The sequence below is a fragment of the Malaclemys terrapin genome, chromosome 1 (genome assembly GCF_027887155.1).
Source record: "Malaclemys terrapin pileata isolate rMalTer1 chromosome 1, rMalTer1.hap1, whole genome shotgun sequence".
Lineage (NCBI taxonomy): Eukaryota > Metazoa > Chordata > Testudines > Emydidae > Malaclemys > Malaclemys terrapin.
The window spans coordinates 62,040,328-62,066,064 of NC_071505.1; the positions used below are offsets into that span (position 1 = coordinate 62,040,328).

The 25,737-nt window shown below is 44.6% G+C and overlaps 1 protein-coding gene across 3 annotated transcripts in view; it reads left to right on the forward strand.

Annotated features, from left to right (window-relative positions):
* The window catches only part of RASSF3 (Ras association domain family member 3), a 159,424-nt gene that overhangs the window by 78,351 nt on the left and 55,336 nt on the right, over positions 1–25,737 (forward strand). The window lies entirely within an intron of this gene.

The following is a 25,737-nucleotide window of genomic DNA, read 5'->3' on the forward strand; positions in this document are numbered from 1 at the left end:
CTATATATTGGATTGAAATGAAATACAAATAGATTTTGTTTACTGACTTCAATGCTTTAGATGTCCCAAAGTGCATTACAGACACTTCAGATACTGATGCTGGGATAGCAACGTGGCATCATTAAGTACTCAGCAATAATTCACACAGTCTGGATATGAAATAATCCTTACTGAGAAAGGGAAGGTTGTCCAGATCCTTACTCCATTTGGGGAAATGTCTTGAAATCTTTAATATACAATACGTGTAGAGAAAAGACACCAGTTTTACTAGTGTGGCAACTTCTAATAGTGCTCAACAGGTATAATACTGGATATGTTGTTAAAACTGGGACTTGAGCTTTCTGGTCTGGCTTAGAAGCAAGAGTGCTGCTACTGAGAGTGAGCACACTGACACTAGATTGATAATTTAATTTAACACATATTTTAATTGGGAGTTTAAATTTTTTTTTTGATACTTTTGTGTTTTACTTTTTGTGGCAGGCAACCCGATACCAGGCTAATGGGCAATCTTATAAAAACTTAGATAATAAACTCAAAATTCTTCAGTGTGAAAGCAAAGTTATGGAGCCTAGATGTTGAGATAAAAATCACGTTTTCCTAGTAGTGAGTAATCACACTCTCAGCTTTCCGTTTCCCGCTTTCCTTTTAGTTGTAGTGTGGCTCTGTACTTTTGTTTTGAACCCGGCAAGCATGAGTTGAATTGAGGTAAGGACCATTTCTGCCTTTTGATGAGGAGCGAGGGTATGTAAAGTGTCTTGTTCAGTAATACAAATTTTTTTTTAAACTCTGCTAAATGGTCAGTACTCGGGTGTTATCAAATAGATATTTCATTAACTAGGTGTACCCTAGTCTTATGAGTTCAAAATACTGAAAGTTTGGAGGTTTGAAAATGAAGCAGCAGCAACTCACCTCTACCAGTACCAGGATTCAATTAAAAAATGTCAAGTAGATGCAGTGTCCCATCAAAGATGCAAAATAGGGGTCAAACATTCTATAGTAAACTTTGTTCCTCTTTTTTTGATTGTCTTTAATCAGAGGATGCAGCCCTCCCTCATTAGTCTTTCTGCTTCCGAAAGCCTGAGTTGACTTTTCTAGAGATGGTTGTTCTTGTCTTTGGAAACTGATGAGCCATTGTTTCTTTGTGTATCTTTTCTTAGTGGTAGCTCTGCTTCCATCCATTTTTTTAAAAAATGTTCCTTTTTAAGCCTGGTCTACACTACAGAGTTAGATTGACGTAAGGCAGCTTACATCGACCTAACTCTGTAGGTGTCTACGCTAAAATGTAGCTCCCACCAATGTAATTCACCCATTACAGCAACTTAATAACTCTAGCTCCATGAGAGGCATAGCCCTTAGGTCGATGTAGTTAAGTCGATGCAGTGTGAATGTAGATACTGCATTGCTTATATCAACTGTTGTGGCCTTTCCAAAGCCCTCCCACAATGCCCCATGCCGACAGTTCAATCAGTGGAGGCACTCCTGGTGTCGACATGCACCATCAACATGAGGAGCAGAGTGTGGACATGCAAAAGTGATTTAATTACTACGGTGGCTGTACGTCGATGTAACTTAGGTCAACTTAATTTTGTAGTGTAGACTTGACTTTAGTTTTTATTCCTTTTCACTTTCTTACTACTCCTTCTTGCCACTGTTCATCTTCCTCTCCTATGTTGTTAGCCGTTCTAGGCCCTGTGCCTGCAAGCTATGCCCCTTCAAAACTTTGCTCATATGAGTCTTCCTGTTGAAGACTATTCACGTGAGTAAGGCTAGACAGTGTTTGCCCTTGTGTCTAACATTAAAAGCTCTTACCAGCAATAAGTAGCACTTCTAGTGTCTAATCCGGTAATGATGCTTGATAGTGCAACAACACGTTGTCACAGCGTACAAACAGTGAGACTTTGATATTGGGCAGCCTGAAATAGAATTCAGCTATATCAGTGACTCTGCAGTCCCAGAAATACTCAGCTAAATATTTCTAGTCACAAAGCTTATGCTTATTATGAGTTGCATTGGTGCTCCTTTTTTTTAACCGAACATAGATTTCAATGGTCATGTGACTACTGAAAGATTCTTTTCCCTGGAAGGGAAGCTGTCATAATAAGACTCTTTGTGTATATATGAGGATGTTACTTTGGTTTGGGTTTGAGGCTTAGTCAAAAATGCATGGTAAATCCCCTGATAGCTAGAGGGCAGTTGCTGTTCCTGTGTCTCTTTTCAAATGCACACACTGTAATTTTGCAGTGTCCCCCCGCCCGTGTAAGACTAACCAGTGGTACTCATATTTAAATATAACCAATTTAAGTACTCCATCGTAACTTTGTTTTACACCTCCACACCTCTCCATACACACCCACCCAAAAGAAAGAGTGAAAACTTTTAGCTTACAGCTTTGCATGCAGAGAGAGATGTTGTACTGGCTTGCAGGCTTCTTTTGTCTAACTGTCTAAACAAATCAGCACTTGCGTTGGATCTTTAGGTCATGTTTAAGTTGCTAAGGGGGCAGGGAGAAAGGAATTGGAAGCAAAGATCAGTTAATCTGTATAATTAGTGGACTATTGAGTTTTCGTCCTGGAGTTAATGGTCTGCCCACCATAACAACAGGAATTAAGTTGCATAACAAAATTTAAAAATCTCATAATGGTCTCTCTTTATATCTTTATAAAGAATAATGTCTTCAGTGGAGTTTTTTAAAACCAAGGTAACAGGTTATGATGTCTCTCCTTTTTTTTTTTTCCTTTTCCCACCTTAAAAAAAATCTAAGTAGAAGTATTGAAATTAAAATAATGTGAGATGAAACACTATTTGTTGCATCACATTGCTGTCGCTGAGTTTGAGCACTCTCTCTTCAGGGCAGGGATCTTGTCTTCATGGCTGTCTGTCAAGTGCCTATCATGCTGTTGGTACTCTGTAAATAAGAAGCATGTTCCCTTTCATGTAGTACAGATTGCAATTAATGCTCCTACCTATATGACATGATGCAGTTAAAGGGGCACTCTTGGAGGTGGTAGATCCCAACTTGAATGCCATGTCCATATCATTATTCACCTGTATGGCTTTTTTCCTTCCCAAAACAAAAGCTTTAATGCTTTTCTTTTAGAATAAATAACTTTTCCAAATTCCATCAGCCTATCACTTGTAAAACTGCATGCTGGAAGAACACAAAGTTTTGATATAAAGTAAAATGAAATCACTACTAAGCTTCCAAGGGGTTGTTATGCAAACAACACAGTAGCTTTAACAAGATTTTTAAGTAAATTAAAGTATTTAATGGTCAAACTAATTATATACATTTTTCAAATTACATCAGTCATCTTATCAAAAGGGAAATTAAGCTGGGAAGAAAATATGTTTTCATGGTTACGGTAGGGTGCTCAAAATGCAGCTTGCTTTGCGCCACATTGTGGCCCATGGAAGGGGATATTACTTTTTTCTGTGTTTTCTCATATCTTCTGTGGTATCAGTAATACAGAGACAGGAGGAACTGTGGAGAGACTAGACTACATAAATATCCAGGAGGGCCTGGACTACTGTAGCTCCTTGTATCACTGTTATATGTTTTCTAGATGAAATGGGAAGAACTGTAGAAACTTGGGTCCGGAGATTGAGACTATTAGTATGTGAAGTTATTCCGGTGTGTAAGTCTCTGCAATATCAGGTCTTATAGCTTTATATGATCTAGTTTGTGTGGCTCTTCCATTCCCTGTGCAATGTTTCTAAAAATTTTGAAAGTTGAGCTCTTTCTTCAGGAAAACACAATCATGTCTGCCAACCTGTCGTGTTGTTAGCGGCCTACAGATCTTCATTTATACATCTTCTAATCTATGCCTTCTCCTTCCCCAGCTAGTCCTTTGCATTCCCCCATTTTGGGCAATGCCGATGTAGATCTTCATTATACTTCCTTGCTTTTCTTACAGGCTTTGATAGCTGGTGAAATAGTTAACAGTGTCGGCTGGAATCTAATTTAGCACTCCATTGAAATGCCTGGGACAGTGCATATCTCCGAGCTATTGTTTAAGGCTTTCTCCATACTCCTATAGAAAGCCATATTTGGTTACAACTTGCTTGACATTTGAAGGTTTTCCCATTGCACTTTTCATCCACTTCATAGGTCCTTGTGAAGTGTGTACGTGGGTGTTTTCCATTTCTTTGCGTCAGTCTCAGATATTCCTCTCCCGCCCCCCCGCAAATTCTCATTCCCTACGTCTTGGCTTAGTCTTTCTTGTCCCACTTCTCCATTCTTTTCCTCCCTTTTCCTCTTACAGGTACAGGGCCTCCATGGCCTCTCTTGCCTTTCCCAAGAGTCAAGTTGTGGTTTTTTCCTCTGCACTGTCTACATTATGAATCTGATGCTGGCTTTATACCTTAATGTCCACAATTAGTCTGAGTTTCACACTGTTGGCCATTGTGACCCTTTCTACGGAATCCCATGGAGTTTCCTCTCAGTAACATTCACTGGAGAAAACATCTCCTCTGATTATTAGAACAAATGATTCTATTTTTAGATTTTCTTTTTACCCAGAAAGGTTAGACTTGTTTGACAAGCAGTCATGGAGTTTATTAAAAGTAAAACTAAAAATATCCAGTAATGTGGTTTATTCTCTTTATAATTCCTTTGGCAGTCAGGGAATATTATGCTATAAACATTCTCTCTTACAGCTAAAAAAATTGAAAGTCAAGAGAGACCTTTTACCCTATAGTGATGAACATAGTATAAAACCCTAGATAAAAATCAGTTGCTGTCCATACTGCTCTTGTTTTATCCAACAGGAGGCAGTGCACTCCAACCACTTACTTTCTCTCCATACCAATGCTGGGAAAGGAGATGCTGAAAGATTTAAGTGAGCTTTTTTACACATATAGTGACACTGTCTGCCAACTTCACTAATGGAGCAAACCTTTTTGAGGTTCATGTTTGTATCTTTTTTTGTTTCTGTCATTGGGCAGACTGGTGTGGAGTTTAGGTGCATGTTGCTTGCCTTAGAGCAAGGTTGATGTACTTTAGCATTAAATTATTACCCACCCATGCTTTTGTAACAATCTCAGAAGCCCACAGAGTACTTTTCAATCAAAATGTCATAACGGACATTTAAGTGTTCTTTTTTTGTACATAGCAGAATTATTGCAAGTGGCTTACTATAAGCTGAGCACAATCACAGTTGGGGTCTGAGATTCATGCGGTTGTATTTTTGGGGCTTATCTAATGTCACTACTTGAACTCCAGAAATGAGGTAGAAGTTCTAAACTTGTGTCTTAAATATTTTGCTTGCTGGTAGGAGATGAATGTAATGTCCCTAAGGTGGTTTGAGTTACTGGAACATCTAACCTAAGCTGTTACACTCAGCAAATCAAATTAAAGGTGTCATGGCGTACTTCCGTACAGTGATATTATAGATAGAATAGCATGCAAACGGGGTGACTAAAATGTTATCCTTTTACTTTGTTTTCCTTCTACCATATCAATACACGTAGGCCCTTCTCCTGAAATCTGATCTGTTTGAGCAAACCCATGCAGAGCACCACTCATGTGCTATAGGATTTGTTAGAAATTTCAGGCTGGTGAGACTCATGTACACCAAACATGCACCGACGTCTTGTTCAGTTACAGAAAACTCTTGGTTTAATATATCTAAATGTTGAAGTACAGTAACTAGACTTATTGTGCTGAAGAGTTCATAAGTTGTCAGAAGTGTACAGTATATCTGTATGGTTAGACATATAGATTTCAGTGTTTCACTATAATTTGCCAGGTGGTAACCAGAGCCAGCTCTCGGCACCAGCAAAACAAGCAGGTGCTTGGGGCGGCACATTCTAGGGACGGCATTCTGGCGCCACCCATCATAGGCACCGACTCCGTGGCATGGAGGAAAAAGTGCCCCAGCTCGCCTCCACTCCGCTCTGCCTCTGCCCGCTCCCCTGAGCGCGCCGCCACCGCTCCGCTTCTTCCCCCCTCCCTCCCAGGCTTGCCGGGTGGAAAACAGCTGTTTTGTGCAGCAAGCCTGGGAGGGAGGAGAAGCTGAGCAGCGGGGTGCTCGGAGGAGGCAGCGGTGGTGGAGCGGAGATGAGCTGGAGCGGGGAGCGGTTCCTCTACCCGTCCCCCCTGGTTACTTCCTGTGCCCCCTCACTCTAGCTCACCTCCGCTCTGCCTGCTCCCCTGAACGCTCCGCTTCTCCCCCATCCCTCACCTGAGGGTGGGGGGAGAAGCGGAGTGGCAGCGCGCCCGGGGTAGCAGGCGGAGCGGAGGTGAGCTAGGGCGGGAGGTAGCGGGGGGAGCTGCAGGAAGCAATGGGGGGGCGGAAATGCGGCAAGCCCGGGGGAGGAGGTGGGGCCGGGGATTTGGGGAAGGGATTTGGAAGGGGCGGAGTTGGGGCAGGGCTGGGGGTAGGGGGGAACACGGAAAAAATGGGGGGGGGCAATTTTTTTTTGCTTGGGGCGGCAAAAATGCTAGGGCCGGCCCTGGTGGTAACATATGGTTAAAGTTCAGAATTGTCCTCTGGACTTTGTTTTCTAGTCTACAAGACTCAAAGTGTCCAGCCATCAGTGGGAGTGTTGGGTGTGTCCCTCTTAGTGCACCTACTATAGACAGAATGAGTAGGCCACAGGGACATCTGAATTAGCGAAAACAAAGGTAAATAGTAACCTCTAATAACTGTCTTAATGGGGAAGAGGGGAACCCTGTCCTCCTAATCTTCTTTTCTGCTGTACACTCTCTGTATAAACAGTATCAGGGCAGCCAGAGATAGGAAGAGATGCAAATACTCACTGATGGCTGGAGTTTGAGACACACAGATGCAGAGACGCACAGAGATGCACACAATACTGTATATACACCTCTACCTCGATATAATGCTGTCCTCAGGAGCCAAAAAATCTTACTGCGTTATAGGTGAAAACGCGTTATATCGAACTTGCTTTGATCCACCGGCGTGCGCAGCCCCGCCCCCCCGGAGCACTGCTTTACCGTGTTATATCCGAATTCGTGTTATATCGGGTCGCGTTATATCGGGGTAGAGGTGTATATGTATGAGAAAAGGAAAGTTGAAACTGATACTACTTGGAAAAATATTTTGTCACAATGTGCAAAAACCATTAATGCTGGTATGGATTAACGGTTCTGGGTAAACATATTAGAAGAGGATTTGAGGTGAGGCAATAGATCTGTAATGCAGCGTAGACTCATAGCAATATCCTTAGGAGCCAATTTAAGCGTCATAAAGATATAATTGCGGTGGACAAATCCTCTTGCCTTACATCCAAGAATCTGGACTGAATTCTACTTTCATTCATAGCAAAGTAAATCTGGAATGACATCAGTGGGGTTGCACAGGGTGTAACTAAGGGCAGAATTTGTGGAGCTATAATTTTCCTCTTTAAGGCTCCAGTTCAGCAAAGAGCTTAACCCCTTGCTTAAGTCCTATTGACTTGAATGGAACTATAAGCACATGCTTCAAGTTAAGCACGTACTTCACTCAGGCCTACATTCAGCAAAGCACTTTTCTGTTGCTGTTGCAGTTATTTCAGCGTTGTCAAGAGGCACACACACATATAGAGGCACACGCACACACACACACACACACACACAGATGCACACACACAAATGTACTACCACATGGTAGGTTTTAGTTGCTTTTGAACAAGTGACATCCCATGTATTTCTTTCCCCCTGTGAAGAACTGAGAATTGCTTTTCTGTAAGGTTGGCAAAATGCAGCAGAGTTTTGAAGAGCGAGTGTCCTGTACAATCTTGTATTTGGATAAGTTAAACAGTCATGTGCTTTTTGTAGCAAACCTCACGTAGTGTGCAGGAGAGGAATCTGGGTGCCTGCATATAAACAATGAGGCGTCCTTGTGGCACCTTAGAGATTAACAGGTGCCACAAGGACTCCTTGTTGTTTTTGCTGATACAGACTAACACGGCTACCACTCTGAAACCTGTGCATATAAACAGTCTGCTGCAGTCAGAGTAAAAGCAATAGCAGTTCCTCCATGCCTAGGTCAGAAGAAATGGCAAGTGTAAAATATCCCCACCCATGTGGGAGTATTTTATAGTTACTGTGTGTGGGTTTTTGTTTTGTTTAATCAAGTTCACTGTCCTTTGCTTCAAGGTTGCCCTTACAATAGGGTTGATGTACTTACGGTGTGTTAGCATTTCATCTGTTTCATGTTTAATAGGCTTTCATTAACAGACATTGTTAGGCTTGGTGTAGTTTGATCAACATTTTCTGAAAAAGTAATTTGGCCATTTTTTAACTTAAAGTTGGGGCGGGGGAAAGTCTGAGGATTTCAAGGACTGGTCTTGTTCTCTTTTCCCTTCTTTCCTAGACAGATTTGAAAATTCCAAACTGCGTAACTGTTGAAAATGACATTTGGTAAGATATTACCCTTTTTTAAAATGAAGTAATTCCTCTTCAAAAAGGTGTACAACAATAAAAGTAAATATTCTAAAACCAATTGGATGTATGTTTTTATATGAGGTACAGAGCATGTGTAATAACTACTTTTCCATAATGTTTTTTTTTCTTTTTTTTTGTTCTCCTCATTAGTTACTAAGTTTTAAGTAGTACTGGCAGAAAATTTTCCATTGAAACTCTTTCCCAACAGGAAATTAGGCTTTCACCAAAATGAAACTTCTCAAGAAAACATTCTGCTTTTCAGAGAACATTTTGACTTTTTTTTTTTTATTGACAAAAACACATGAAAATAAACAATTTTGTCTGTAAATCAAAAAAATTGTATTCAGAAATAGCGCTGCAGTACCTCATGAGAGTTGTGGTTTGGGTAGGGTTAAAATTTTTTAAAATAACAAAAAGAGGACACTCCAAGGGGCCCCGCCTCTGCCCCTTCTCTGCCCCCTTCCCTGACCTTGCCCCACCCCAACTCCACCCCTTTTCCAAAGTCCCCGCCCCAACTCCGTCCCTCCCCTGAACGCTCCGGCCCCCTGCTCCTCCCCATCCCCTGCTTCCCGCGAATCAAATGTTCGCGGGAAGCTTGAAACAGGGAGGCAGGCAGCAGATAAGCTGGGGCAGGGAGGCGCGGCCCAGTCCGGCCCCCTGGCCGAGCGTCTCGGGCCCTGGGGCGCCAGCCCCAGTTTCAGCCAAGCGCGCCAGCCCCGGCCTGCCCCAGCCCGGCGGTTCCAGCTCGGCGTGGGCACCGGCCCCGGCCGAGCGGCTCCAGCGGCTCTAGCCTGGCCCGGCTCGGCTCTGGCACCGGGGGCGTTAGGCCACGGGGGCGCCGGCCCCGGTTCTGGCGGAGCACGCCGGCCCGGCCCGCCCCGCCCCTGGCGGCACCAGCTTGGCTCGGGCCCTGGGACACAGGCACCGGCCCCGGCCGAGCGGCTCCGGCCCACCCCGGTGGCTCCAGCTCGGCTCGGGGCACGGGCACGGGCACCGGCCGAGCGGCTCTGGCCCCAGCGACTCCAGCTCGGATCGGGCCCCGGGGCACCGGCCCATCTGGCCCCAGCACCGGCCCCGGCTGAGCGGCGCTGGCCGGCAGCTGAGCACCGCCGGCCCCAGTGGCTCCGGCTCTGGCCCCAGCACGGATCCAAGCCCCACGACGGCTCTCTATTTTCCCGGACATGTCCGGCTTTTTGGAATTTCCCCCAGACGGGGATTTGACGACCAAAAATCCGGACGTGTCCGGGAAAATCCGGACGTATGGTAACCCTAGGTTTGGGTGACTCATGCCCTCATTCTATTTTATGGGTCAGATTCCGCAGCTGGACTACATCTCCCATGATGTAGCATGATGGAACAGCAAGAGGGGAGATGGTGGTGCATCATGAGAGATGTAGTCTGGCCAGGGAGCCCAGCCCATACAGGAGAATGGGGGCATGAGGCACTGTGGCAGCAATTCCAAATAGAAATTCTTGGTTTTCATTCAAAAACTCAGCGTTTTTGACTTTGTCTCAAAAAATAAAAAAGTCAAATCTTTTCTGTGGAAATTTTATATGAAAATGATTGATTTTTTTTTAAATTTTTGTCTGAATTTTCCTGAGTAATTTTTTTTTATTTAGTGCTTGTTTCAGTACAGTACTGATAATTACTCTCTATTGTCCACCGCTACTGTGGTTACTCCTGTTTATTAAGGCTTTGTATTAGGGTTACCATATTTTGTGCCTCCAAATGGAGGACACTCCCCGGGGCCCCGCCCCCGCCCGCAGCCCCGCCCCCAACTTCGCCCCCTCCGAAAGTCTCCGCCCCCTCCGAAAGTCTCCGCCCCCTCCCCTGCTTCCCGCGAACATTTAATTCGCGGGAAGCCTGAAGCAGGTAAGAGGGGCGGGGGGAGGAGGCGCGGCCCAGGCTGGTCCCCCCGCGGCTCCAGCCTGGGTCGGCTCGGGCCCTGGGGTGCCGGCCCCGACCGACCACCCCCCGGCTCCCAGCCCCGCAGGCCCGGCGCGCTCCCCGACCCCGGCGCACTCCCCGGCCCCGGCTCCCCGACCCCGGCGCACTCCCCGGCTCCCCGACCCCGGCTCCCGGCCCGGCGCGCTCCCCGGCTCCCCGACCCGGGCTCCCGGCCCGGCGCACTCCCCGGCTCCCCGACCCCGGCGCACTCCCCGGCTCCCCGACCCCGGCGCACTACCCGGCTCCCCGGTGCACCCCCCGGCTCCCCGACCCCGACCCGGGCTCCCCGACCCCGGCGCACCCCCTGGCTCCCCGACCCGGGCTCCCGGCCCGGCGCACCCCCCGACCCCGGCCCGGCTCCCTGACCCGGCACCGCGCCCCCGGCTCCCGGCACCGCGCCCCCGGCTCCCGGCACCGCGCCCCCGGCTCCCGGCCCGGACCCCAGCCCCACGCCCAGCCCGGCCCGGCACCATGCCCCCGGCCCCGGACAAACAGGCCCCGGCTCCCCGACCCCGGCGCACTCCCCGGCTCCGGCTCCCCGACCCCGGCGCACTCCCCGGCTCCCCGACCCCGGCTCGCGGCCCGGCGCACTCCCGGGCTCCCCGACCCGGGGTCCCCGGCTCCCCGGCGCACTCCCCGGCTCCCCAGCTCCCCGGCGCACTCCCCGACCCCGGCGCACTCCCCGGCGCACTCCCCGGCCCCGGCTCCCCGACCCCGGCTCCTGGCCCGGCGCGCTCCCCGGCTCCCCGACCCGGGCTCCCTGACCCCGGCGCACTCCCCGGCTCCCTGACCCCGGCGCACTCCCCGGCTCCCTGACCCCGGCGCACTCCCCGGCTCCCTGACCCCGGCGCACTCCCCGGCTCCCCGACCCCGGCTCGGCGCACTCCCCGGCTCCCCGACCCGGGCTCCCCGACCCCGGCGCACCCCCCGGCTCCCCGACCCGGGCTCCCGGCCCGGCGCACCCCCCGACCCCGGCCCGGCTTCCTGACCCGGCTCCGCGGGCCCGGACCGGCACCGCGCCCCCGGCCCCGCGGGCCCGGCTCCCGGCCCGGACCCCGGCCCCGCGCCCCCCCGGCCCGGCACCATGCCCCCGGCCCTGGACAAAGAGGCCCCGGCCGAGCCTCCCGATTTTCCCGGACATGCCCGGCTTTTGGGGATTTCCCCCCGGACGGGGATTTGAGCCTGCAAAAGCCGGACATGTCCGGGAAAATCCGGACGTATGGTAACCCTATTTGTATTGATCTAATCGTAGGTGTACTGTATTTCTGTTTGTGTGTACACACTTGGAATCTAGATTCTTAAGCCATGACCCTCACAAAGTATTTTAGTGGCCATGTCACTCCAAATATCAGGCAAAATCCTGGGATGCCCTTGGCCCACCCTTTTGGGGGATTGACTCTACTAAAGTACTAGTAAAAACTGAGGACTAGATCGTGCTCCCATGTAAGTTAATGATAACTTGGCCATAGACTTACATGGCAACAGGATTAGGTGTTGAGTTAAAAACTTATGGATTTAGTTTTTTGTTTTTGAAAAGTGGGGACATTAAGCTTCTTACGTTAAGCTATCTTTGCAATATTCATACCAAGTTGTTAGGTAGTAACCTTTATTACAGCGCATGTCCTCTTATTACCTTTTTTTGGTAGCACGTGTACTGGACTACAGCTCACCACTTTAGAAAAGATTTCAAGGAATACAGTAGTATTTAATATACAGAGCATCTCCTTTTTCATACTGCTTAAGTACATTCTGAAGGATGATGTTAATCAGAGCAAAATTTATCTAAAACCCATACAAACTTGGTGGGATTATTTATTACTTTCATATACTTGCATATAAAGAAGTTAAGAATATGGAAAGCACTTTGCTTTGTTGAACTAATCCCATCTAATTGCAAACATCAACCTTCATATTCTTTTTGTGGCATATCTGGCAAATTCTATGTAAATTAATAGTAGGCAGCTGTGCTAATGATTTCTATGTGACATGATCATGTGACCTATGTATTCTGTGGTGCAGTATAAGAGTAAAAATATGGTGTGTATTATGTGACCTGTATTGCGTCATAACTGCGTGCACAGTGATTGCAGTGTATGGGATTGTGCATGGTATAATACTGTAGAGTGACTTGGTGTACATGTTGATGCAAGACTTATTTGAAATAGATGTTACTTGTGCCACTGATGACAATGGGATTTTACATTGTTGAATTTTTGTGCACATAAATAAGAATGTGTGGATGCTGACTTCTACCATTTCTGAAGCAGGTGATTAATTTGATTGCAACCCTGGTTAGCAGCAGGAGCAGAGTTAACTTGTAATAGGTCGCTTATTGACCTGGTAAGTTAGGAACTGAAGAAAAAGTATGGGGAATGGCAGAGTCCATCTTAGATATCTACCAGCCACAGAGGGTGCCCTCAATTGAAATAAAGGTTAAAAAGGGGTATTGCACTCTATATTTTTGGAGTGTGTGAGAGAGTGTGACACTGGATCACAATCCGGACTAGGTGTGGGCTGTGTCACCTCTACCTTGTAACCTGGGGTGCCCTTTACATTGCCTTGCTGCTCTAGCCTCCAACCTGGACTGCTCACAGGAGCCTCCAGTTTGTAAGTCACTCTCAGCTATGTCTGTGTATGCTACAGTCAGCCTCACTTTGGCTCTCACCAGCCTTGGATATACTGCACAGTGACCCCAACACCTACCCCCCAGTCCTGGATCTTCTCACAGAAATATATATCCTCTACTGCCCAGGACAGTATATATTAAGTCCATTATTCATTTAAGGGAATAATATGCCAGTTTATTATTTTAAACCCAGACACTTCAACCTGAATGTGCTGGATTAGATAAAACAAGTTTATTAACTACAGAGAGGGAGAGATTTTAAGTGAGTATAAGTAATGAGGCATCAAAGTCAGAAATGCTTACAAGAAAAATAAAGATAAAACATTTACTAGTGCCTATCTTAACAAACTATATTAGATTCAAACAAAGTTTTTCACCACATGCTCCAGCAGATTACTGACCAGTCTCTCAGGTAAACCCCTCCCCCCAAGTCCAACATCCGTTTTCCTGTATCATCTTAGGTGTATTGCCAGGTGCAGACGGGGAGAGAGGAGAATGTCTTGGGGTGTCTGCCCCTTCTTTTTATAGTCCTGTTCCTCCTCTTGAGATGCATTTCCAATTGGCAGCAAGGTAACAGGCAGTCTGATGAAGAAAGGAAACTCCATACTGTTTTTCTTTGCTAAGATGTAGTTTTTTGTCCCTGTCCACTTCCTTGCCAAAGAATGGCCACTTAGCAGGTAGTGGTCCATCAGCCTTGTTGGCACCTGGCTGAGGCATCAGTTTGCCCTTTGTCTCTGAGGAGCTAGTTTAGCCATCCCCCATATTTATTTGGGTAACATACTTCAGTCGTGATTTCAGCTTATGTTCATAACTTTACATATAATGTTGCTATGTGCATTTTGCCATCATGTTATTGCTCCGCAAGTTGAGTGACACTTCACAAGGCATACCTTGTTCAGATATTATTACAATAGTGTGTAGGGTGTGAGGACGGGGGTATGTCCTGTAACAGAGCATCCTTGTTGCAAAGTGGCCAATAGGACCTTGTGCCAGCCCTTGAGAACAAAATGGCAGACTGGAGAGAGTTTGTGATTGAAGTCTCTTTACTACCTTAAGAAAAACAGATGGGAAAAAAGGAAGGAAAGGGGACTACAGCCCTCTGGCTGCAATAACTGACTTAAAAAGGGAGTTTCTGGTGATTTATTATTTGTGTTACTGTAGTGCCTATGAGCCTAGTCATGGGCCAGGATCGGTCATGTACACAGACAGTACAAAAGGAGGAGAGCTCCACACTCACAGCAACTACAGCATCTAATCCCTATACGCAGTGATTGGCATTGGAAATATTCCAGGAGTTCAGTCATAGGGGGCGTTATCAGTACAAACAATCTTACACTGCAAGTAATCAGGGCCCAATGTGTTGTACTGCACAGAATTTATCCTTTTGCCATATGATTTGTGAAGCAGAACATAAGGCCTTTTTTAAAATGAAAGATTATCTTCTCAGCTGTAACCTATCCTTCCCGTTTATCACTGGGCATTCCACCCATTCATGATTGCATTTGCATGTACAGCAATTGCTTACATGGAAAAGTAACATTAGGAAAGATTTGTTGAATTAGTATATTTTTAGCTGTCTTTCAGTGTAATTTAGTAGCCAGAACCATGAAGAGCTAGTACCATATATCTAGCCAGCTCTTAAAGCACCACTAAGTGCTCGAAGGACAACAGTCTGAGTTAAATAAATACAGTATTTCTTCACTACATTATTCTGTTGTCCTCATTTAAACTCAAGTTGTATTTAATGGTGTTGCCCTTCTTAAATTCCTTTTTTTGCTCTTTACGTTGTGTTTATCTCATGTTGATGCCCAACAGAGGCTCCACAACTGACAAGATGCAGTGTGCTTTTTCTCTCTACTGTCTGCCCCTTCCTCAAGACCTCTGTTTTCGAGATGCAGGATGAAGAACTTCTGATATGCTCATTAAGGTGTGGGAACAAAATCACTCTCCACTTCTGATTTCAGTTTGAGCCCATTTTGCACTGCTATACCTCAGGTTTATTGGCAATTCTGTTATAAACCCCTTCTTTAGAGATTCTGCTGTATCTCTGCTGGAAAGATTTGCTCTGGGCTTTAACTTGTCTGACATGTTCTCAGCCTGGGAAATTTGTTTTTATAAAATTTGAAAAACGGTATTAGGCTGTTCAGCCAATCGTGTGATCTGATTGGCTGAACATTCTTTCGTCCGTTATTATGTAAGAGGTATTTTACCATTTAAAAAAATAAAGAAAGGTCTGTGGGAGTTAAAACTACCTAACATTCAGGTCCTAATTCAAATATAAAGAAGCAAAGAAACTGGAAAAATAGTTCATTTTTACAGTACCCATAGTTTTATATGTGCTGTAACTACAGCATTGTTCTAAAGCCAAACCGCAGTAAAGAATGTTATCAAAGGTAAAAACAGAGTGTGAATGCTCCCTTGCTAGTTCCTGGCATTGTGCATTTTGATTTTGCTGTGGTGGCATGAGTTGGACATGGGTCTAGGACCTCAGCCTGGACTTATTTGTCTTAATTCTGAATTCTCTGGCTCTTGTGACTTAAATTCAGACAGCTAATATTTTTAAAGTTATTTTTTATTTAATATGATGGTTGTTCAGTGGCATTTTAAATCCAGGCAAACTGGCTGGGCTAGCGCACCTTGTGACCAAGCTCAAGGGTGTAAGAGATCATCTGGACAAATGGTCAAATTTTGGGGGAAAACAGTACTTGTATGAAGATAGTAATCCGATGTGACATGACCCAGGTAGCTGCTAATGCAGCATACCCTACAAGGAATTTCCCTAGAGCTTAATAAACCAATAAGCCATGATAAAATGTGCATTAATAGCTACGGAGACGATATGATGGACATATTATAAATACTGAGAGAAAGAGTTATTGATTGGTTCTCAGCCTCTCCACAATGTGAGCTAGAAAGAGCTTGATTATGAAACTGTTACTGCTTAGAAACTCCATTACAGTCCAGCTGTCAGAGATCCCATTGACCACATGGCAGTTCTGGTAATACAATACTGCCTGAGAATACTTTCATTCCAAAAACACATAAGAATCATAAGATATTAGTCCTGTGTTTTGTCACAATACTTCCTGGATAGCTTTCTCCAAAATCAATAGGTGAATTTGTGAGCTGTTATAATAATGTTCAGTAGCGGTGAAATCTGTTGGCAGTGCTTTGTGCTGGCTTGTTCCCATGAGAAAACATTTGGTTTATTCTTAACTGTTATTACTGCATGACTTAATTGCAAAAAGTGAGCACAAAATTCTCCTGTTCAACACTGCAGCATCTGTTGAGTTCTAGGAAAGCATTTACATCATCTTTTTGTGTGCCATCTTGCCAATTGTTCTGCCACTTCTACAACTATAATGACAGGTTTATCTAAGAGCTTTAATTAAATTATTGGAAGAAGAGTTTTAGTTTGTCAGATGTCTCTGATGTTGTTCCATTGCTGCTCACAAGCATAGAAAGAAGCATGCCATGTCTTAAAATAAACATTAGAGGGCTAACTGTGATATAAAGTGTTCTAGTGGGATGAAGATTATGAAATGCTTTTGTTAGCATCTTTTTAGTAGTTTCGCATGTTTTCAGCACACATCTATCTAGTCCATGGCATTATGCAGTATTTTACAATAGGAATACTAGAGGAATTTGGTGGCTGGTGTTTTGTTTTAAGTGCAGGGTTGATATATTCTGCCTAAGTTGGCAGCTGCTTTTGATGCAGTTACAAGCTCACGTGATACAAGTCTTATCTCAAGATGGGGAAACATGATTGTTTATACTGTGTTGAAAGGCTGATTGTTATATGCAGTGAAACATCAAAGTGGTTTCCAAATGTAATATCAAGTTCTGAACTTTAAAACTCACAACTGATTAAGAACAAATATGCTTTGAAGAATTTTTTTAATGAAGAAATAAAGATATGCTCCCCTCTCTTAGAACTGAGCTCTTAAAGTTCTAATTGTCACTGGGATATGAAGACATAGCTTTTGAATTGTGAAAATAATAGATCCACAGCTAGACAGGTGTGTGGCTCAAGAATAAGATGATAAAATAACACGTTCCATGAAAATAGCATGGTATTTAGTTACCAGAAGTGCAACTGAGAGCCTAGTGATTTTCTTTGAACAAAGTTGATGGGAGACCTGGAAAGACTTTTTCTCTTTGTAATTACTGCTCAAAATAGCTCTATAGGGGCGATGTTTAATGCACTCATACTGTATCGTTGGTTTCAAATTTAAATTGGGGGCTCTAGTAGAGTGAGTTTAGTTTTAGCCTTGTCTCAGTTATCAACATCAAAGCACTATCACAAAGTGGAATAGAAGTTGTCTTTTCTCACGATTGGCCCAGTAATGGAATGTTGAGTTGTGTGAAGCAAACAAAAGACCAGACATAGCTGTATTTCCTTGCAGTAATCATTTCTGGTAGTGCTCACGAATACTAGATGATGATGTGCTGGATGCTTTCCAAACAGAAAAGGAGGAATGGTCTCTGCCCCAGGCAGCTCACAATCTAAAATCAGACAGAGGGTTGTGGAGATGATAGTTGAAGCTGTGTGTGATTGACGTTGTCCAAAGAGAGACTAAAGTGAAAAGGTGAGAAGGCCAAGGACAGAGCCTAAGGGTTTCCCCCAGATACTGTGAGAAAGGAGGAACCACCAAGAGAGATGCTGAAGGCAGAGGGAGAGAGGCAAGAGGAAAAACTCAGTGAAGATGTCAACAAAGGAGATGATTAACAATGTCAAAAGCAGCAGACAGATAAAGGAGAAAGAGGATAGAACAGAGATCCATGCTACAGTGAATACTAGGAGATGGGGGGAGAGATGGAGATGAGTGGTGACAAAGGTTTGGTGCATTCAAGAGTATTTTCTTAGTTTGGAAATGTAGTGGTAATGTTATGTTAATTATAACTGATCTCTTAATTGTTTTAAGGCTTTGACTTAGTTGTGCAGTGAGTAAGTACAGCCCCAGTATGGACACAGCAGCTTGTATTACTTTGCAGTGTAACTGCTCTCACTCCAACTAGGCTAGTTTGAGAAGAGTAACTTGAGTGCAGATAACTCCAGTAAACTCTGCAGTCAAGTCGTGCACTTAGACAAGCATCTTTCCTTAGCTTTGGTCTACACTACAAGTTTAGGTCAAATTTAGCAGCGTTGGATCAATTTAACCTGCACCCGTCCACACAACAAAGCCATTTTTGTCAACTTAAAAGGCTCTTAAAATTGATTTCTGTACTCCTCCCCGATGAGGGGACTAGCGCTGAAATAGACATCGCCGGGTTGAATTTGGGGTAGTGTGGACGCAATTTGACGGTATTGGCCTCCAGGAGCTATCCCAGAGTGCTCCATTGTGACCGCTCTGGACAGCACTTTGAACTCAGATGCACTAGCCAGGTACACAGGAAAAGCCCCGGGAACTTTTGAATTTCATTTCCTGTTTGGCCAGCATGGCAAACTCAGCAGCACAGGTGACCATGCAGTCCCCCCAGAATGTTTCTACGCTCCCTCTATCATCTCCATCCCTGAGGTTATCGCAGATTAGAAGGCGAAAAAAACGCATTCGCGATGACATGTTTTCCGAGCTCATGCAGTCCTCCCACACTGATAGGGCACAGCGTAATGCATGGAGGCATTCAGTGGCAGAAGCCAGGAAAGAATTGCTGTGTTTGCTTAACGGCAGAAGTATCATGCCTCGCTAGCGATTCTGTCCGAGCCAGGTTGCTGTGTCACGTGCACTCCGCGCTGTGTCAGCCTTGGGCGGGGGCATGACCGCTTTGTGAGCAGGAAGGCCATAGATATAGACATTGCATTAGGTAGCTTCTGTAGCGAGAGAAAACATTCCTGTACATTCGGCAAAGTCTGTGGCAAAAAAAGAGAAGCCCCATAGTGTAGTGGTGATCACAATCACCTAACATGCGAAATGTCCCTGGTTTGAAACCGGGCGGAAACAGGTCACTGTTCCTTTTTCTGACTCCCCTCCTGCATTTTTAGTCTTAGAACAGACCACGCTGTGAAATTTTACTTTGAATTATATCAATTATGAGTTAAATAATATGGAAGCTCTCTCTAAGTTATAGTCCCATGTTCCTTACCCTTTCAGCTGCTCTGATAAATTAACATTTTTGTTAGGGGCGAGGGGAAATTTTCATGAAGCCTTTTATAGGGACTAAATGCTATCTAGGACTCTGAAATAATCTTAACGTGGCCCATAGAGTGCAATCCTTCGTTCTGGATTTGTCATTCCACAAGTTGAACTGCTCCTTACTACGTCCAGGCTTCATGAGCCATGGGAGCAAGGGGCAGGCTGGGGTAGGTGCGACCGCGCGGTGCTGCTGACTGGGAGAGCAGCTTGAGGCAGAAGCCTCCAGCTCGCATGATATTTCAGGCAAGACTGAATCTCCATGAGACGAAACTTAAAGAAGAGAATGACCTGGAGTCATTCCCATTCGGTGCTCTAAGAGGAGGATAGCCATGTCTGTCCAGACATCCCTGATCGACCTCACCGAGGTCTGCCAGCTGAGCGGGACCCCGGCTGGCAAGAGCCAGCGGATGGAGTCCCAGACCGGCAGCAGGCTGAGCCACTCAGCCCACTGTCGGTCTGGGGCTCCGTCCGCTGCCCTGCTCAGCTCACTGCCTGCCTGGGGTTCCGATCATCCAGGCAGGCAGCGGGCTGAGCGGGTCCAGCAGATGGGACCCCTGAAAAAAGGCGCGAAACGATTGTCTGCTGTTGCTTTCATGGAAGGAGGGAGGGACCGGGGGCCTGACAACATGTACCCAAAACCACCTGCGACAAAGTTTTTGCCCCATCAGGCATTGGGAGCTTAACCCAGAATTCCAATGGGCAGTGGAGACTGCGGGAACTGTGGGATAGCTACCCACAGTGCACCTCTCTGTAAGTCGATGCTAGCCGCAGTAGTGAGGACACACTCCACCGACTTAATGCGCTTAGTGTGGACATACACAATAGACTGTATAAAAATTGAATTCTAAAAAATCAACTTCTATAAAATCAAACTAATTTCGTAGTGTAGACATACCCTTAATGTTTCGCAGTAATGTTACAGATAACCATAAGGTGGCATTGTCACTTGTCCCATGAATATTATTAATTTATTTTTCCTCTTCCTGTATTTCATTGATTAGACATTAGGATTAACTAAACTGGAAAAAATTATATACATATAAGACAAGAAGAATAGTAGTTATATGCTGAGCAGGACTATAATAACCTAAATTTAACTTATACTTGCTACTTCATGATATAAAAAAAATTGCTTTATTCTATATTTATCTTTTATAAGTCTCTCTTCTGTGGCTTCAAAATTGCAATATATTTAAGGGCTACAATTAGACGTTAGATGCAAGATTTTAGAAGCCATTTTGGTTTTTCATTTAGGGAACAAATGAAAGAGTGGCTTAAACTTCATTTAAACTTAGTAACACTTTTTTTTTTTTTTTTACAAAATCCTGCCAAATCAGAAACTACATCTTGCACTCTTTGCCTGACTTGGATACTATAGTTATTCAAACATATTTCAAATTTTCCATTGGAATAATGTATTTGCTAATAAACATTTAGTACTAAAGTCTTTGATTTACTTTTTAAACCCTGCAGGTAGGTGGGTTTTTTGGGGGGGTGGGGAGGGGGAGGGAATGGGAGATAGGTGTAAAGCAGGGGTATCAAACTCAAATAACCACGAGGACCACATGAGGACTAGTACATTGGCTCAAGGGCCGCATTTACTGACACCTTAGTGGGGATTTTCTCCTTTACCTTAGTATAAATTATAAAAGCAGTGATCTTGGAAATATAAAATTTGTTTTTGTGATATGCTTATTACACACTATGTATTATTAATTATTATTTATCATTACAGTATTTTTATTGTATTATGAAAACGGCAACACTCTTCCAAGATCTCACTTTCGTAGCTTGTATCATTTTGAATAAGCCTGTTATAAGACAAGGCTGCTATGTTTCATCAAGGAGTATTGGATATGAAACAGCATGATGATATTTAAGAAGCCAACTCAAAGAGTTCCTCCTACACAAGCTTTCAGGTCTTGAGCAGTCCAGGCAAACAACGCACGTTACAACAAAGCTTAAACTTGTTCTTCATAATAATTTTAAAAACAATACTAGCTGCCTGTTTCATTTTAAAAACAGCAAAAAATATCAACCTTCAAGATTCCTTATAAGAAATGGAAAGGGAGGTGAAGTCTCCTCAGTGTGATAGATCTGCTTGCTTTGATCTGCTTAGCTCTTGGAAGTCCAGGGCCTCCGGGCTGCCTGGGGTCCCTAGGGACAGCTCTGTGTGTCATTAGGGAATTTTTCCCCAAGAACCCCCTGTAACATTTCACTAACCCCCAAGGGTTCACGAACCCCAGTTTGGGAACCATTGCTCTAGTGCCACCTACCCTACTGCAGAGGCAACTGACCTAAGTGGTCTCAATGTTTACTGCTGTTTTTTTAGAGTTCTGTGAATTCAACAATGAAACCGACAAAATTCTCAGTTCAGTTTCACTCTGCTGTCACTCTGTAAGGATATAGAGCAGAGGTATCTTTCACTCTGGCCAGTAGGCTTAATCTTCATTGGTAGCCTGGTGGTAGTTACATTTTTTTCAAGTCCTTAAGAGAGTATTGGATTAATTGGTACATTAGTTGCTAATAGGCTGATGTAGAAGTTACTACAGTCACAGCTGATTAATTCAGATTTGTATCCAAAGATGTTAGTGTGCCACCGTGTAATTTGTTTTGTCCTCCTTATTTGTTAATCTGCATAAAAATTGATTGTCAAGTGATTTGCATTAACCAGATCTAACTGTGTACTCTTTTACTACTTTCAAAGCACAATGGAAGTCAACACATTAAATCCGCTTCAGACCTGTAAGAAAAGGTTTTGACTAGAACTGGTCAAAATAATTTGTCAAAATCTTTTTGACAACATTTTTTTGTTTTTTAAAGGAAATTAAAACGCGTGGAAAAAATGTTCATTTCCTTTGAATTTTTTTTAAAGGTTTCAAATAAATTAATGATGGGGAAAAAGTTGTTTGGTTTTCTTTTTTGGTATCTCTTCCCTTGCGTCCCCCCTCCCCCCAATCTCTCTCTTCCCCTTTTTTCCCCCATTGGACCAGGGAAGCGAAGGTTAGAGAAAACCAAAACATTTTCATTTTGTATCGCGTTGAACATTATTATTTGTTTAATTGTAAAATCAAAAATTTCTATGAGATTTTTGGAGTGAAACAATTTTTGTTTTGTTTTGCCCAATATTTTTCAGGGAAAATATTGACCAATTGTTTGTTTGTTTGTTTGTTTTTTAAACCAAGGTCAGAACTATTAAATATCAACCCTTCTCTTGAAAGGGAGAAGACAAAAAATAGGACAAGACTCAGTTGAGTAAGGCAGTGGTCATAACCAGGATCGTGGAGAATGGTTTAGTTTGAACCAATACCATATCTGGAATAGCTTAATTTTTTATAAAGTGTAAAATGATCTGCTCTTTTATGAGGATTAAAGCTAGTTTCTACCTTGATAACATTTAAACAGCAATTGCAGAGGAGAAAAGTTTTTTGTTTTATGTTTGTCTCCCTCCCCACCCCTTTTTGCCCTGATAAGTCTCTGAAACGGACTCTAGTAGTCTATGTAAAAATACCCCAAACCTGCAGGTTGGTAACAAGGGACCCAATAATGATGAGAGGCTTAGAGCCTTCATCTCTTAATTGACTTTACCAGCACTGCAGCTGCGCCACTGTGAAGGGCTTCTCCATTGGCATACGTACTCTACCTTCCTGAGAAGCAGTAGCTATGTCAACTGGAGAAGCCTCCTGTCGACCTAGTGCTGTCTACACCAAGGGTTAGGTTGGTATAATGGCATCGCTCAGGGGTGTGGAAAATCCTACGTAAGCCTGTACCAACATAAGTGGTCTCAACAACTTGCAGGATAAGATTCGTTGTTAGCAGCACCTTACTTGGGATCTTTGAAATGGGTTTAAATATCTTGATGTTTATAAAATGAAGTGTGGTTCTGCTTATTTGAATGCTTAGAGCCTTGTGTATACTCCTTTTTGAGAGATGGCATTGGCTCTGTGCTGTGCAGACAAGTCAGAGAAGAGCAGGTCAGTGTATTATTTTTAGTCATCTTTTCCCTGCACATGTTTTGTGTGTGTGTGTGTGTGTGTGTGTGTGTGTGAGGTTGTACTTGTCCAGATACCTGTTGGACTGGCTTTGAAGCTGGTGCCATCACTTCCGCCTTTGATATTTGTGCATATGTTTTTAGGCCTCTTTCATGGCTGTGCTTCCTTAAGAGGTCATAAAACATTACAGTGTAATTGCTTTTTAGAAAACATTAATTCCACTTTACAACAGACCTTTGTTAAGCAACTGTATTGGTAAACATGAGTATTCGGGTAGTTATTAATTGTAGTTGCTCCTTTTATCAGAAAATGTTTGGTTAAAGCTGGAACCAAGCTGGTCTTTCTCAAGCAGGTCTTCAGCATGCTCAGGCTGTACTTCTACAAATATCTTGTTTGAGACCAAACATAGAAGCCAGGAAATTGTGTGGAAGTGAGTGGGTGACTGAAGTCTGAAATGTTGCCGCTTTTAACAGGCACATGCACACTTTTTCTTTGCCACTGCGTTGATATAGAAAAGTGCATCATTTTATTTTGGGCCAGGCAGGCAATCCTGGAGCACGGAGTGGAAGCTGGTCCATTCTGTCACCCTTTGTAGTTTTTTAGATTCTTTGCTTATGACCTTCTGAATTCTGGGAAAGTGTCCAAGTCTTTTACGCAGTCTGAAGTGCTTATCTCCTGAGATTTTTATTCTGTGCAAGAGAATACACAGATCTACTTAGCAAATGCCCACACTATCACAGTTCTATGTCTAAGTAATCTCTCTCTCTCGCCTCTACAGAGGGGATGCAGTTACAGTTCTCCTTGCTTTTTCTCCTTCTTGGAAGCCTTTGGTTTTTCAGTTCTTGCTCTTTTCCTTTTGCGGAGAAGCTGTTTCTTTATTTTTTTTATTTAGTAGTGTTGTTGTGTTGACTGTGCATTACTCACCATTCATGTGATCTCTGTCCTCTTATCACTTTGTTGTCTCTGGAGGAAAAAAATAATAGCCAATGAGCAAAGGAACTATTATTTTTGTGTTTGTGTTTTGCTGTGCACTTACGCTTTAAATTATAATTTGAGGGGCTGTGGGGGATAAGACTTCACAAATATTTTTATTTTAGTAAAATAGTATCAAGAATAAACATTTATGATCTGTACTAAATGTAGTCCTGCTTTGAGCAGGCGGCTGGACTAGATGACCTCCTGAGGTCCCTTCCAACCCTGATATTCTATGATTGATTCTAGTCAATTAAAATAATGTTTTAAAAATATTTGTCTTGAAAGTCCCAAACTCCCTCTAGCTTGTTACTCTGTCTGCAGAACACAAACACCATTCAAGTCTTTAAGACATAGACTGTCCTATATCCGTCCCCTCTCACTGATACTGGGAGTCTAGTGCAGTGGTTTTCAAACTTTTTTTCTGGCGACTCAGTTGAAGAAAATTATTGATGCCCGTGACCCAACAGAGCTGCGGATGAGGGATTTGGGGTGTGGGAGGGGTTCAGGGCTGGGGGCAGAGGGTTGTGGTGAGGGCTGCGGGGTGGGGCAGTGAATGAGGGGTTCAGGGTGTGTGTGAGTACTCTGGGCTGGGGAAAGGGGTTGGGGTCTGGGAGGAGGCAGGACTCTGGGCTGGGGGTGCAGGTTCTGGGGTGAGGCCGGAGATGAAGGGTTTGGGGTGCAGGAAGGGGCTCTGGGTTTCAGGTGGCTCAGGACTGGGGCAGAAGGGTTGGCGTACGGGGGGGATCAGGGCTCTGGACTGGGGGTGCAGGCTCTGGGGTGGGGCTGTGGATGAAGGGTTTGAGGTGCAGGAAGGGGCTCCAGGTTTAGGGGGGCTCAGGGCAGAGGGTTGGGGCACAGGCTTACCTTGGGTGGCTCCCAGTCAGCAGTGCAGAGGGGGTGCTAAGGCACTGTGCACCGCGCTGCGCCCCAGAAGCGGCCAGCAGCAGGTCCGGCTCCTAGGCGGAAGCATGCAAGCAGCTCTGTGCGGCTCTCGCCCGCAGGCACCATGCCCCCCACCAGCTCCTGTTGGCTGGTTTCTAGCCAATGGGAGTGCGGAGCCGGTGCTCAGGGCGGAAGTAGTATGTGGACCTAGGAACCGGACCTGCTGCTGGCTGCTTCCGGGGCGCAGTGCGGTGTCGGAACAGGTAGGCACCACTGATGGGACTTCTAACGGCCCGGTCGGCTGCCGCGACTCAGTGTCTTACATTCCGTGACCCAGTACTGGGTCGCGATCTGCAGTTTGAAAACCAGTGGTCTAGTGCACAGTAAGCTTCTTGTTTTGCATATTAACACAGTTAACTGCTGTATTTCCAGTTCTTATTGTAGACAGACCTAATAGCCTTTTCGATTATTTTATTTTTATTAGGAGCAGTCGTTCCACTTTACAACTCATAAAAATATGATGTGAATGTCTTTGACAAGTGAGGAATGGTCTGACAATTCCCCATCCTCCCTAAAATTCCATAAGTTTATTGAAGTGCAGCGGATCACCTTCCAATGCCACATACGTGGCCTTCCTTCCCCCCTAAAAAGATCTTGCATTTTGATATCTGCTTTTCCAGGCAGAGACTGTACATGATTCCCTCTCAAGTGCTACTCTTTATTTGGCCAGAAAGCTTTCTGTTTAGCCTTTTTAGGCTTTAGAGTATGAAGCATTCTTCACCCAAAGACTGA